Raw genomic sequence first — 14,775 nt, 5'->3', positions numbered from 1 at the left:
GACAATGCTCCATCACACGCGTCCAAGTACTCCACAGCGTGGCTGGCAAGAAAGGGTATAAAAGAAGAAAAACTAATGACATGGCCTCCCTGTTCACCTGATCTGAACCCCACTGAGAACCTGTGGTCCATCATCAAATGTGAGATTTACAAGGAGGGAAAACAGTACACCTCTCTGAACAGTGTCTGGGAGGCTGTGGTTGCTGCTGCACGCAATGTTGATGGTGAACAGATCAAAACACTGACAGAATCCATGGATGGCAGGCTTTTGAGTGTCCTTGCAAAGAAAGGTGGCTATATTGGTCGCTGATTTGTTTTTGTTTTGTTTTTGAATGTCAGAAATGTATATTTGTGAATGTGGAGATGTTATATTGGTTTCACTGGTAAAAATAAATAATTGAAATGGGTATATATTTGTTTTTTGTTAAGTTGCCTAATAATTATGCACAGTAATAGTCACCTGCACACACAGATATCCCCCTAAAATAGCTAAAACTAAAAACTACTTCCAAAAACATTCAGCTTTGATATTAATGAGTTTTTTGGGTTCATTGAGAACATGGTTGTTGTTCAATAATAAAATTATTCCTCAAAAATACAACTTGCCTAATAATTCTGCACTCCCTGTATACGACTCCACATCCCAATGTAATGAACAAACGCACCCACTGATGTACATAAAGAAAGACCAGGGCAGTGGCAGGGCGTGAGTCTCAGAGTCCTCACTTCTGTGCGAGTGCTGTGGCTGCCCTTGCTTGCAAGTAACTAACTGCAGTGTATGTTTCTCCTCTCTGATTCGAAGCTGAAGAAGTGTTATTTAGAATAAATCTCTTGACATAACGAGAGGAGAAGGCATTTGTTCGGCTCCTTCACATAGTGGACATTGAGTTGTTGTGTGGGGCAACAGTAGTTCATGTTTAGAATAAAAAATCCCAGCTCACTGACTTGATCGGGGCAAAAGTGCCTAAAATGTTGCATAATGTTGCTGAGAGATCGTTTACTGTGTGGTAATCATAGATGAGTAGTTTTATGGACAAAAACCAGCAGGTCATTCAGTGTTCCCTTAGTGCTAATATATAAGAGATGTTGGTGCACTATAACTGAAGTAATGTTGTTAAGTCCTTAAAGTCATATTCTTTTATTGTCGTGACTCTATTTTTTCTATTTTTGTATGATATCTGATTTACATGGAATATAACTAAAGCCTAAAATACTTAAGTAATTTGACATTATATAATTCACATATAAAACAATGAATTGTAATTTTAAATAGTTTAAAAGCACGCAGAATAGCATATGTAGGCAAGTATATTTCTCCTTTTTAAAAATAAGAATCGGGGCAGGGGTCGATGGCTAAATCATCTGTCCCCACCAATGCCACAACCAAATCTACACCCTGGGCACTACAAAACAAAAGGCTGTTCTAATTCTCAGCACCGATCCTCTCTTTCCCTGAGTCCTTAGCAAATCTCCTTCTCACGATGACGTTTTCCACGAGGCCAAGGAAACAGTTTAGGGAAAGGAGATAGGGGCTAATTTTGAAATAACTCCCCACTTGGATACCTTGTTCAGCTGAGTCACGTGACCGCACAGCCACAAATCACAGCAGAGCCGGGAAAAGGGGGTGGAGCAAACTGTGTGTGCAGGAGAGGAGTCGAGCAGAGAGAGCTGCTTTTTCATGAAACGGGAGTAAAGTAGTGAACTTACAGGAACATATACCACTACCAACGTTTGGATCGATATCTGCATCGATCTGCACACCCTTGTCTCCTGGATTGTAGCTGAGATCAGCGTGAACCACGTGGGTCTCTGCTCCCTGATCTGTTTCCTGTGCTTGGAAAGACTTCCAGCTTCATCACGGAGTTTCTCTCGGTTTGTGGGCTCATCTAAAGGTAAGCACCGAGCTAACTTTAATGTGGGTTCAGTTTATGTTGAGTTTATCTCTGTTGAGAATAATAGATCGCTTGGTATACACTGGAGTTAGACAGACTGTAGAGTTCGTGATTGCTTGCAACATTATATTATGGCGGTTTCTAGGGGGTAAGAATACATACAGAAAAATAGTCTTTGAATATGAACAAAAGGGTGCAGGGCAGAAGAACAGCCAACCTCCACCCCCAGGACAGGAAGCCACAGGTACAAGCCTGGGGAGGGCAACCCCAGGGTGACTAATAGAGAGAGAGTAGTGGAAGCCTACAGAGCAGGGGTGCCAAAGGGCTACCCCCGCCGCCCTTCCCCCCTTACGCTATAAAGGTGTGTGTGAGGAATGCTCCTCAAACACTTCAGAATAGGACTTCATAGGATGATCTCCAGATGCGTCTGTATTTTATTTACTCCCAGCCAGGGGCGATTCTAGGATCAGATCTTTGGGGGTGCTGAGCACCCAGAGAGCTGCCCAGCCAGGCAAGGTAAACCTGTCTCTGTCAGTCCCTGCATCCTTAAATGTTGCTGCTGCAAAATAAGAATGGATTGGAATAAAAAAAAATACATATCCTGACCTTAATTACTGGGGGAGAATAATGAATGATGCTCATAGTGAGTAAAAAGTAAACTCAGTGCATTTTCTGGACAGAGATTCACTTTTAATGTGTATAATGTATAATACAGAAACATTAAAAAACACTCCCAAAACAGAATAAATTATTAAAAAATGTTAATAAAAACTATAAAAATAGAGGCAACTTTGCCTGTGGTAGAATGTATACAATGTATGAAAAAATCTTTACTGCAGATACTAATTTTACTAATTTAATAATAATAATTTTGTGTTGTAAGATTTATGAGTTTCATGCTTTCATAGTGGTACTTAGGAGAGCTTGACATTTTTATCAGGTGGTACACACTGTAAAAAGTTTGAGAAACACTGATAAGTGTATGTGTGCTTTTGGAAAACATTTTAAGCTGCAGTACAGAATCTTTGAAACAAGCTTAAAACATTTTTAAAATATAAACAGAGCATCTGCTTCTCTTTACAGCTCCTCACTCCACCAGGGCTCCGTTTGGCACTTTCTCATAGTGTGCAAATGTGATGTACGTACTGCGGCAGTCATACAGACAACTAGATGGTCCAAAAGTTGGCCTACCTATTACTGGCTGAGGTTTTAATAGAGTTGTGGCTGAACCACATAAAAATATATCATTAATTTTAATCTCCCCAATCAATGATAATGTTATGTTGGAATGAAAAAAAATTCTATTAAGATCACTAACAAAAATTCCTCTCTCAGTATCCATTGCAAACAGGACAGTGGTAACAACAGTAGGCTACGGACAATCTTAAGTTTTAGATTTTAAATAGTCTATATAAATTTCAATGGGAGCAACAGGACGATTAGATATGGCTGATTTTACTACAGAGTAGGATGGATTGTAGAGTAGCAACCATCGTCAGAAAAGACATTTTCAACACTGCAGGTTACCTGGGTGTGATGTTTTTCTGCTAAAAAGAAACATGGTCTGAGTCCTACCTACCTATATAAAGAGTAACTGAGGGTTAAATGCAGCTAACATGTCCTGTTTTAAGCCAGACACTCAACCTCCGCTCCGCTGCGTCTCAGCCGCCATCGCTCTGGCTGAAGCACCCCCAAAATGGGCAAATATCGTGCCTGCTGCCAGCAGTCTGATTTTGGAAGTAAAAGTCTCCGCCTGATTGCTGCCATCAAAAAGAATCGTACTTCAACAGCTCCTGGATGAGGTCTTCTGCTGCTCTCCTCGGTATCTGTTCACAGTTTATTGTGAAGACGTTGAGAGAAGAGTGAGGCTGCGTCCACACTAGCCCGGATAGATTGGAAAACGGCGTTCTCTTCTGAAAACATTCCGTGTCCACACTAGCATTTTCAGTCATTTTCACAGCGTTGCGCATCCAGATTGAAACGGCCGAAAACGCTTACGTGTCAGTACTGCGCATGCATGAAAAGCAAGAAGATTCGACCTGCCTCATTTCTGTCTGCTGCTTATTTACTTTCTGGTATTCTGACAAACCATCGCACTTTGGCAAAACATCCTACGGTAAGTAGTTTATGCACATTTCTGCTGTCACCGAGTAATTCCAGCACAAATTTAAGTAGGTATGACACTTTGCCACTTAACTTTGCCCATCAGAGTATGCTTGTAGCTCATATTCAAAATGCCAGGACAGTTTGCCACTTAATTTTACCCGTTAAAGTATGCTTGTAGGTAACATTCACAAAGGTATCATGGTTTGACACTTAATTTTACCCATCAGAGTATGTTTCTAGCTGTTATTGACAAAGGTAGGATGGTTCGCCACTGAACTTTAGCTGTTAAAGTATGGTTGTAGCTCAGATTAACAAAGGTAGGATGGTTTGGCCCATGTGCAGAAACAATGGGTAGGATGGTATTTCAGGTAGGATGGATTCCCAGAACACCGGCTCTTTGAAACGTGGCAGCAAAATGTTGAGGAAAAGCACAGTTTTTTTAAATGGACTAATAATGAGGTGCACTTGTTGCTGTGAGTAAAACAAAAGTAAAAAGTTGCAAAAGTGATTGAGAGTTAAATAATTTCAAGAAATCTGCAGCATGTACAGACTGATATTAATCTTTAATAGGACTGTCAAAATTGAGAGCAAACAAAGCAACTAACTCATAAGGTTAACATGCATCATCGTTTTAGAAAGTTTTCGTTTCCAAGAGCATTTTCAAGCCACTGCGCTTTCCATCAGCGAAATCACCGTCTCAGTGTGGACCGGATGCCAAAATGGAGAGAAAACGATGCATTTTCAAACAAAAACGCGTTAGTGTTGACATAGCCACAGGCTACACTCACACAATTCAGCTGGTGTTTCCACTTCAATGTAGTCCACGTCTATTCCATTAAAATATGCTCTACAAGTGTCAGTCCCATACTAAACACACTAATCTGGCTAAGTGTGTTTTGCTCCCCCACAAAACCATCTTCACCTGTGTCTCTTTCTTCTCTCTGTACTAAAACTAGAACCTCTGTTGTAATTTAACACTCAGTGTCTTCCGTGTTGGGTGATTCTCTGCGTTCTTCCTCCTCTTCTTGCTTCAATCTCAGGGGTAGACTGCCCTGAGATATGTTTTTCCACAGACTAGGGGATTATTCTGCCCCTGCAGTGGAGATTTGAGACGGACAGATCCGATATTACGTATTGGTCCGATACTCACCTAAATTACTCGATCGGTTATCGAAAAGAAATTCAAAATTTAATCCGATCTTTTAAATATCACAAAAGGACTTCACAAAAACTTGCGACATAGCGTAACCCAGCTCATAACCTTAGCACGTCGGAGCAGCATGTGTCACGTGATAGAGCGGTTGTGGCGTAAGAGAGCTGTCGGTGGTCTGGTGGAGCATTTGGAGCTTTGCTACGAAACCAGCATTTCATCTAAGAGAAAGCTGTCCCGGAGAAATCAAGAAAGCATTCCCACGCTAAGCTTAACAACCGATATATGGAGTGACTGCCTCTTCTTCTCTCCCCCTCCCTCTCCTGTTGCTACTTCAATCATGAAACTGATCAATGATCAGCTGATTGGCTTTTCTGTCGTAGTCTTGGATCCTGGACCCGACTTCACGCATGCAAAACCAGTGTGCTGTGCTGTGAAGTTTCTCAACAATGATGTGCATTTTTGGAGATATGTTCGGCAAATAAACAAAAACGTCATATTGCCAGAAGTGTCATCACTAAAAACACGATGTCGAAAATCAAGCCTTTTATCATCACAGTCTTGGTCTGCCAATAAACAATGGCCTAGTTTTTATTTTTATCTTTTGTAAAGACAGCATCTGTGAGGATCTCCTGTTGCTACTTCAATCATGAAACTGATCAATGATCAGCTGATCGGCTGACTTTCATCCTAGATGACTTTTATATCTCGTCGGGACTGGATTTTATATTCCTGATGGAAACTTGGCTTGGACGTGGTGAGTTTTCTTCTTTCTCGGAACTCCTTCCTCCCGATTGTTCATTTCTCAGTTCTCCCCAGACCAATGGTAGAGGTGGAGGGCTAGCTTCAGTATTTAAAAACAATTTTCGCTGTCACCTCCCTTAAAGCAGGATGTCTTCCAGTCTACGATGGGTCCATTGTGAAGGTGCAATAACATGGGGCCCACTTGTGATAACATTCTACATGCATGTATACAACTGGTGAACACTAAAGTGAGGAAATAATATTACTGTTACTAATGTGATATGATTTATAAAAAAAGAAATGTGGCACTACAACATGAATAACACAGCGCTGGTAAATACACACAGAAATGAACAACTACAAGATTAAGTCTGCATGGCCCACAAGCTCATGTGACCCTAGGATGTCGCTGTCATCTTCCTGCTCCTGGAAAAACATACATACATCCACCCTTTCCTTGTCTGCTTGGAGTAGGTGCAATCTGCGCATCAGTGTCAAGTCAGTGAACCATTTGTCCCCATTATCAGTCCAGTCTTAGTGCACTCCTCAAACATGAAAAGTAAAAAGAAAATACTACAAAATGTAAAAATACAAAAGTCTAGTTTTAGTACTTGCCAAAGCATACTCGTCTCCTTTAACTGATAAATCAAACCAAAACGTATTGACAGGTTCCACTTGGTAAAAAAAAAAATGTAGCCGCCAAATAAATCCCCAAAACTTTCATCCACCAGCCACACACATTTCACACAACCCTAGTGTCCTATTAGATAATAAGTTTCTTCCCATGTAACCAGGTGTATGTCATGGTAAAGCCTCCCCCACACATTTGAATTTAAATTTATTTAAAAGGGACAATGCAGACTGACATAGTCCAGGTACAAAACATGAAACTGATTTAATGCACATAAAACATACATTTTCATAAAGCCAAAATACATCATAAATACAACTACAATTAATTGATTGTCTGTAATCAATTTGATTTTGGTTGGACGTGTGTTCCACAGATGGCAAGCCTTTATGTAAAATGCCGACTGACCAAATTTAGATCTGCAATATGATATCTTGCAGTTTCCGTTCACCATGCTTCTAGTAATACGATTACTATCTTGTCTCTGGATGTATCTATTAAGACACTCTGGGGCCATCCTATTTATACATTTAAAGACTAATTTAAGAAAACTCAAATAGATTATATTTCTCTAAAATGTGACAATGATGCCAGGGCTGCACGATTTTGCATAATATGAGAATCACGATTTTTTTGCTTAGAATTGAGATCACAATTCTCTCACGATTTTCTTTTCCAATATAAATATTTATTGCACTTATTAACTGCACATCAACTTCCTAACAGTTGAGACTGAACATAAAAACAATCAATGTCTCACTTGTCTACTCTTACATACAAAACCTTAAAATTCTTCTAACAATAACATTTTGAACAGTATTCTTTCCGTGTGTAAGGTGATGAGAGAGGTAGGTAATAGTGATGTTTCTTAAAATGTAAACCACAATTATTAACAAAATATAATGCTTAGTTCGGCTGGACCATAAGTCTGTCGTTGCAGCAAAATGTTGTACTGCTTGTAATTCCGTCTCCACCCTTGTCCGACACTGCGTGTATAGAACAGGTAGTGCAACATTTGAAAAATAGTTGCAGGACGGCACTGTGTAGCGTTTGTCTTGGGTGTTGATCACTTCAAACAGGTGATCCAGTAATGCTGCACTAATGAATTAGACTAACTACTCACTTTAGCTAAAGTTATTAAGTTAGCTAAAGAGTTGCGATGTTGTGTAAGACATAAATAAAGCTAAAATACAAAGGTTTGGACACCGTTTTGCCTGTTTCCCTACTGTAGGGGTCTCTGCAAGCATACAGGGCTCTGAGAGGGTCCAAGATGACAACTTTGGATTTCTACTAGAAACAGTCGATCATATTTGTTTGTCAAAGCTGAATTCAGGGCAAACTACGCTAAATTAGCGTTTTTAGCTAACAGCTACAATAAGCATAAAAGTTACTGTACGGCTATCATTTGTTAACATGACGCTTGTTCTTATACATGTAATACATTTATTACCAACCTGAGAGTTTATCCGCTGGTCATTCGACATGACGAATGACTTCTGAAGTCTTAATTCAGCTCAAGACGCTGTAGATTCCCATCAGTAACACTTTCGGTCTGCTAGTAAAACGTAGTTCTATTAATCTGCGCTTGAACCGGAACCGGATGCAAGTTCCAAAAAACTGAATTTTGGAACTGAAATTGAATTGTAGAACTGAAACTGAATGGTGAGAGTGAAACTGAAATTATTCGAGAGTTGAATTTTCAAATGATAAAATGCAGTTTCAGAGCAAATGAATTCATTTTCAATATATAAAATTCAATTTCAATTTAGTGATGATCATTTTCAAACCATAGATTCAATTTCAAATTAGACTAATTCAAATTCAGTTTTCAAAAGCATTTATTCAAGTTACAATTCAGATTCAATCTGAGTAATTCAAATTCAAATTTAACTTATTCAAATTCAGTTTCTGATGGCACAGATTTCTGCCCATAGCTGAAGCAGGTATATGGTGCTGAATTAACTCAAAACAATTCAGATTAGCCTTGACCATCTTAGCAATCTTCTTTACATGCTTGTCAAATTTAAGACGTAAATCAAAAATTATTCCTAAAAACTTAAAATCTTTGACCTTCTTTATTTCTTCGTTCCTTAACTGGATTTTAAACTTATCATTTATCTGATCATCAGGAACAAGAAACTAAGAATCTGTTAGTCTCACTCATTTAAACCCTCTGCTGCATTCTGTTCACCCCTGCTATCATTCAGTCATCTTTCCTAATATAATATTAGTCCACTAGTTCATATATCGCTTCTCATCTCACTAAGTGAACCGAACAAGATGATAAAATCAGAAACACAGGCTTAAAATACCATCTGGTATTCATGAGCTTCATTGCATGTGTGTGTATGTGTTAGCAGGATTAAAACACTCTGTGCTTATGTATGTCGTTTTAATTCCTTTCCCCTTTTTCTGAAACAAATCTGTTTACTACACCTTGTTGTTTCAGAAACATCTAAAGAAGAAAGTCTCTATTGTAGTCAGGCACAGCTAAATTCTGCTTGTGAGTTAACCTAGCCAACCACACTGTGTGTTGTTAACACCTTCAACATGTACCCCCTCGTGATGTGTGCCACTTCCTCTATGTCCTCTATTTGTACCACCATATGGAGAACCACAATAGCCACACAAGGCAGGGCAAGGCAAGGCAAGTTTATTTATATAGCACAATTCACCAACAAGGTGATTCAAAGTGCTTTACAGGGACATTAAAAACAAAAACAAATAAAAAGCATGATTAGAATTGATTAAAAAAACAGTAGATAAAATCAGAACAGTAGATAAAATCAGTAGTTAAAATTGAAGTTTAGAAATTTAAACTTAAGTGTGGATTTGGTGTTTTATTCAAATGCAGCTGAGAATAGGTGAGTCTTCAACCTGGATTTAAATAAACTTAGTGTTTCAGCTGATCTGAGGCTCTCTGGGAGTTTGTTCCAGATATATGGAGCATAAAAGCTGAATGCAGCTTCTCCGTGTTTGGTTCTGACTCTGGGAACTGATAAAAAACCAGATCCAGACCTGAGGGATCTGGAAGGTTCATACTGGGTCAGGAGGTCACTGATATAGTTTGGTCCTAAAACATTCAGAGCTTTATCGACCAGCATCAGAACTTTAAAGTCTATCCTCTGACGGACAGGCAGCCAGTGTAAAGACCTCAGAGCTGGACTGATGTGGTCCACTTTTTTGGTCTTAGTGAGGACTCGAGCAGCAGAGTTCTGAATGAGCTGTAGTTGTCTGACTGATTTTTTAGGTAGACCTGTAAAGATGCTGTTACAGTAATCAAGCCTACTGAAGATGAATGCATGGACTAGTTTTTCCAGGTTCTGTTGAGACATCAGATCTTTTATCCTTGAAATATTCTTGAGGTGATAGTAAGCTGATTTTGTTATTGTCTTAATGTGTTTTTCTAAGTTTAGGTCTGCGTCCATCACTACACCCAAATTTCTCGCCTGGTTTGTGGTTTTTAGGTGTATAGACTGAAGTTCTCTGGTGACCTGTAATCGTTTTTCTTTGGCACCAAAGACTATTACTTCAGTTTTGTTTTTGTTTAGCTGGAGAAAATTGTGGCACAACCAGTCATTAATTTCCTCAATGCATTTACCAAGAGCCTGTACAGGGCCTCGGTCTCCTGGTGACATTGTGATATATGTTTGTGTGTCATCTGCATAGCTATGATAGTTTATTTTGTTGTTCTTTATAATCTGTGCCAGTGGGAGCATGTAAATGTTAAACAGAAGGGGTCCCAAGATGGAACCTTGGGGAACTCCACATGTGATACTTGTCTGCTCAGATGTGAAGTTACCTATTGATACAAAGTATTTCCTGTTTTCTAAGTATGTTTTGAACCAGTTTAGTACAGTTCCTGAAAGACCTGCCCAATTCTCCAGTCGTTTGAGTAATATGTTGTGGTCAACTGTATCAAATGCTGCACTGAGATCCAGTAAAACTAAGACTGACATTTTTCCACTGTCTGTATTCAGACATATGTCATTAAACACTTTGGTCAGAGCGGTTTCAGTGCTGTGGTTTTGTCTAAAACCTGACTGGAAGGCATCATAGCAGTTATTCTGTTTTACAGTTTTTCTCAGTTGCTTTGGTGCATTTCTCACAACAGAATTAAACTTTGCACAATAGTTAGTTCAACCTCCACAACATGTAGTCGTTTTGGCACAACCTTGTGGCGGTTTCATGTTCATTTCACCCAAAGGCAAATGCCTTTGGACATGAAGCAGTTGAGTAAGTACAAATATCTAAAGAATGGTCACTTTTGACTTGCTATTCATCACTATCTCCTTGCTTCTATCATGAATGTCACAATTATTTATACTTGTACCAGCTGAATAGTCATTGTCCATACAACTAATAGTCTTCATTTCATTGCTTGTGTCAGTGCACTCAAAATTGTTGAACATCTTGTCAAACAATTTGTACACCCATTTTGAAAACCCTATTTTTAAGGAGTTTCCATGAAAATCTCCATAAATTACTTTTCTCAGGTGAACCTTATCTCACACTAATGAAAATTGGTGTGTGTTACTCTTACTTGCAACCAATGAAAAGCCTCTTCTACCCAGTCACAGGTGAATCGCGTTACAGTATCCCCTACTCTACAAGTATATATATAATGTAAACCAACAGACAGGATTGGCATGAGGTGCATACTGAACCTACAAAAGCTTGTGATGACATCACAGCAGAGTCCTGCAGAGGGTGGACTCGACACTCCAGAAGATACTTTCCCCGATGCATCGATAGAGCTGACATTCGCTGTGATGTTGATGCAAATATGTGGGCAGACAGACGGGAGCATCTAGATATCAATGATTGATATGCAGCAGTGTCTGTTTTTCAGGGGGTTTTTTGTTTCATAACTACTGCAGTAAGGTTTACTATCTAAGTGAGTTAATGTTTGCTGTAAAATGTTTGATTTACTGTATTTCCCCAGTTGCACAATGCTGTGCACAGTTTCAATTGAATATTATCAAGAGTGCATATGAAGTGTCTTGAGTTTCCTTTACAATTTATGGTTTTCAGACTTGACATGTCATTGGGAAGCACCTACAAAGAAATCCGTCACAATCAGAACATGTTCAAACCATTTGATTTTGTGACCAAAGGTGCTGGTGTACTGACTTGTAATTGTGACAGCCCAGACACTTTGATTGATATAAGTACTTGCTTTTGAAGCATTGACTCCTTATTTTGAGCAACTGACTTGCTTTTGAACAACTGACTTTTCTTTTTGATGAAGTGACTCACCTTTGCAAGTTATCCACCATGTTTTGCAGTTTGCACTAATTGTTTTGAGAAGAGCCTTAGTAGTGGTGCAGAGATCAATTCTGTTGTGAGAAATGCACCAAAGCAACTGAGAAAAACTGTAAGAAGTAATTGAGCTGTTGAGAAACTGCTTTTTCAATGATCTTACTTAAAAATGGGAAATTTGAGATCGGCCTGTAGTTGTTCATTTGTGTCTTGTCAAGATTGTCCTTTTTCAGTATAGGTTTAATTACAGCAGTTTTTAGTGGTTCTGGAAATACACCTGATATTAAAGAAAAGTTGACGATCTGTAACAGGTCTGACTCCAAAGTCTTTGAGACCTTTTTGAAAAAACTTGTTGGCAGGACATCTAAACAGCAAGAGTTCAGTTGACCTAAGATGTCCTCCAGGTCCTTGCTGTTTATAGGGTGAAACTGTTCGATGGTGTTTAGACAGTTTTTCGGTGGACACAGTACATATCCTGAATCTTCTGTTGATGTACCAATTGCTTGTCTAATCTTTTGGATTTTTTCTGTGAAGAATTTGGCAAAGTCATTGCAGGCCGTGGTCGAATGAAGTTCAGCTGCCACTGACACAGGAGGGTTTGTTAGCCTGTCAACTGTAGAAAATAGGACCCAAGCATTATGACTGTTTTTGGTGATGATGTCAGAGAAGTAGGACCTCCTTGCACTCCTCAGTTGTAAATTATAATTGTGAAGTTTCTCTTTATAGATGTCATAATGAACCTGCAGGTTTGTTTTTCTCCATCTGCGCTCAGCTTTCCTACACTCTCTTTTTTCATTTTTCACCAGTGTGGAGTTTCTCCATGGAGACTTTTTCCCTCCAGAGATAACCTTCACCTTAATGGGAGCAATAGTGTCCATTACATTTAACATTTTAGCATTGAAGCTATTGACGAGCTCATTGACTGAACCTCTGGACAGGTCAGGTGTTAAGGGGAAGACCTGGTTAAAGATCTCACTACTGTTTTCAGTTATACACCGTTTTGTGATCACTGCTGTTGATATATTTACGTGGGCTGAAATTTTACTTTCAAAGAAAACACAGTAATGATCAGACAGGCCCACGTGAGACACAGTAACCTTTGAAATGCTCAGGCCCTTGGAGATCAGTAGGTCAAGAGTGTGTCCTCTATTATGTGTGGCCTCTGTTACATGCTGAGTCAGCCCAAAGTTGCCCAGAGTGTTACTCAGGTCTTTAGCCCCTTTGTCCTGAGGGTTGTCCACATGGATGTTAAAATCCCCAACAATAATTACACAGTCGAAATCAACACAGATCACAGACAGCAGTTCACTGAGATCATTAAAAAGTCTGTGCAGTATTTGGGAGGCCTGTAAAAATTAAGAAACATAACTTTGGATGGGGCCTTCAGCTGTAAAGCCACATATTCAAAAGACTGAAAACTACCAAGAGATAGCTGCTTACATTGAAATGATTCATTAAATAAGACACACATCGAAATACAGAATTCTTAGATGCTTAGATGATGAATTGTAGAATAAATTCTCCATTTGTAAAATAATTTTAGAATTCCACATTAACAAAGTGAGTTTCGAAATGTTTTTTAAAAACCTCATAACCATCCTAGGGGAGCTAGGATGGTAATGAGGTGTTTGAAATGTTGTAGGTGGCTGAGTTTATACTGCTACCATTGAGACTGATCGGGACTCCGTCTTTGTGGATCTATGGAAGTCCATATATACAGGGTGTAGCATCCCCTGGGTAAAGGCGATGACATGCAGGGGGTCAGTGGTTTTTCCTTTCAAGTTCTTGTAGGCAACTGATGACTTTCTTTTTGTAGTTGCTTCTGGGGTTTCACCTTGAAGCTTCATATGTATTGTTGTCACTGAGGAGTTTAGTCATGTTTATTTGCTCTGCTTCTATTTGTCAGGAATAAAATACATATATATACTTTTTGTGTCCCAGCTGAGTAACAGGAGGAGAAGAGTCTGGTGGTGTAGCAGAGGAACAATTTCAGCTATTTGGACTCAGCTCAGCCACTACAGAGGAAACAATGACTTCAACACAAAAGGTGAGAAAAACATCACAGTTACACTGTTATTGAAACTGTGTGTACAGCTGGTTGGTTTTTAAAAACCCATTAACAGCAGCTTTATCTTTTCCATCCTGGGCTCCTCCATATATACAGAATCTACATTCACAACCAAAAACCACAGAAGTTACAAGAAAATACAAAGATCATATTTTCTCTACACACATTGAAACAACAACAACATCATCAGTTGAACTCACAATTTTTTCTGAAGTAAAAGAGTTTCTCTACTGATCAATATTTCTTCAATAATGTCATTTTCATTACAACTCTCATTGTAGCACATCATTGTAATGTGATACTATCACCAGAAGGTGGTGGTAACACACCTACAATGTGTTTTTTGACATGTTTGATTCCACCAATGGAGGGAGTTTCTGTTTGTTCCACGACTGCATTTCACTCACTGCCTCTGTTTGTATCTCTGTCACTGCAGGACCAACATGGAGCGAGAAGTCAGCGCTCTCAGGAGGCCGACAAACCTCACAGAAGAAAGCGAGAGAGAACCTACAGCTGTGATGAGTGTGGGAAGGATTTTACCCAGGCTCAGAACTTAAAAACACACCAACTCATCCACAGTGGAGTTAAACCTTACAGCTGTGACTTGTGTGGAAAGTCTTTTACCCTGGCTCAGAACTTAAAAACACACCAACTCATCCACAGTGGAGTTAAACCTTACAGCTGTGACTTGTGTGGAAAGTCTTTTACCCAGGCTGGAGACTTAAAAAGACACCAACTCATCCACAGTGGAGTTAAACCATACAGCTGTGACTTGTGTGGAAAGTCTTTTACCCTGGCTCAGAACTTAAAAACACACCAACTCATCCACAGTGGAGTTAAACCTTACAGCTGTGACTTGTGTGGAACGTCTTTTACCCTGGCTCAGAACTTAAAAACACACCAACTCACCCACAGTGGAGTTA

General features: G+C 39.3%; 1 long non-coding RNA gene across 1 annotated transcript; it reads left to right on the top strand.

Annotated features, from left to right (window-relative positions):
• Positions 1–1,832: 1,832 nt before the first annotated feature.
• On the top strand, positions 1,833–14,349 carry LOC109199724 (uncharacterized). Its single transcript, XR_002060037.2, has 3 exons — positions 1,833–1,891; positions 13,726–13,831; positions 14,289–14,349. It is a non-coding gene; the product is annotated as an uncharacterized LOC109199724 (long non-coding RNA).
• Positions 14,350–14,775: the final 426 nt, after the last annotated feature.

Source organism: Oreochromis niloticus, unplaced genomic scaffold (assembly GCF_001858045.2).
Source record: "Oreochromis niloticus isolate F11D_XX unplaced genomic scaffold, O_niloticus_UMD_NMBU tig00002136_pilon, whole genome shotgun sequence".
Taxonomy (NCBI): domain Eukaryota; kingdom Metazoa; phylum Chordata; class Actinopteri; order Cichliformes; family Cichlidae; genus Oreochromis; species Oreochromis niloticus.
This window is presented reverse-complemented; position numbering and strand designations above follow the sequence as displayed.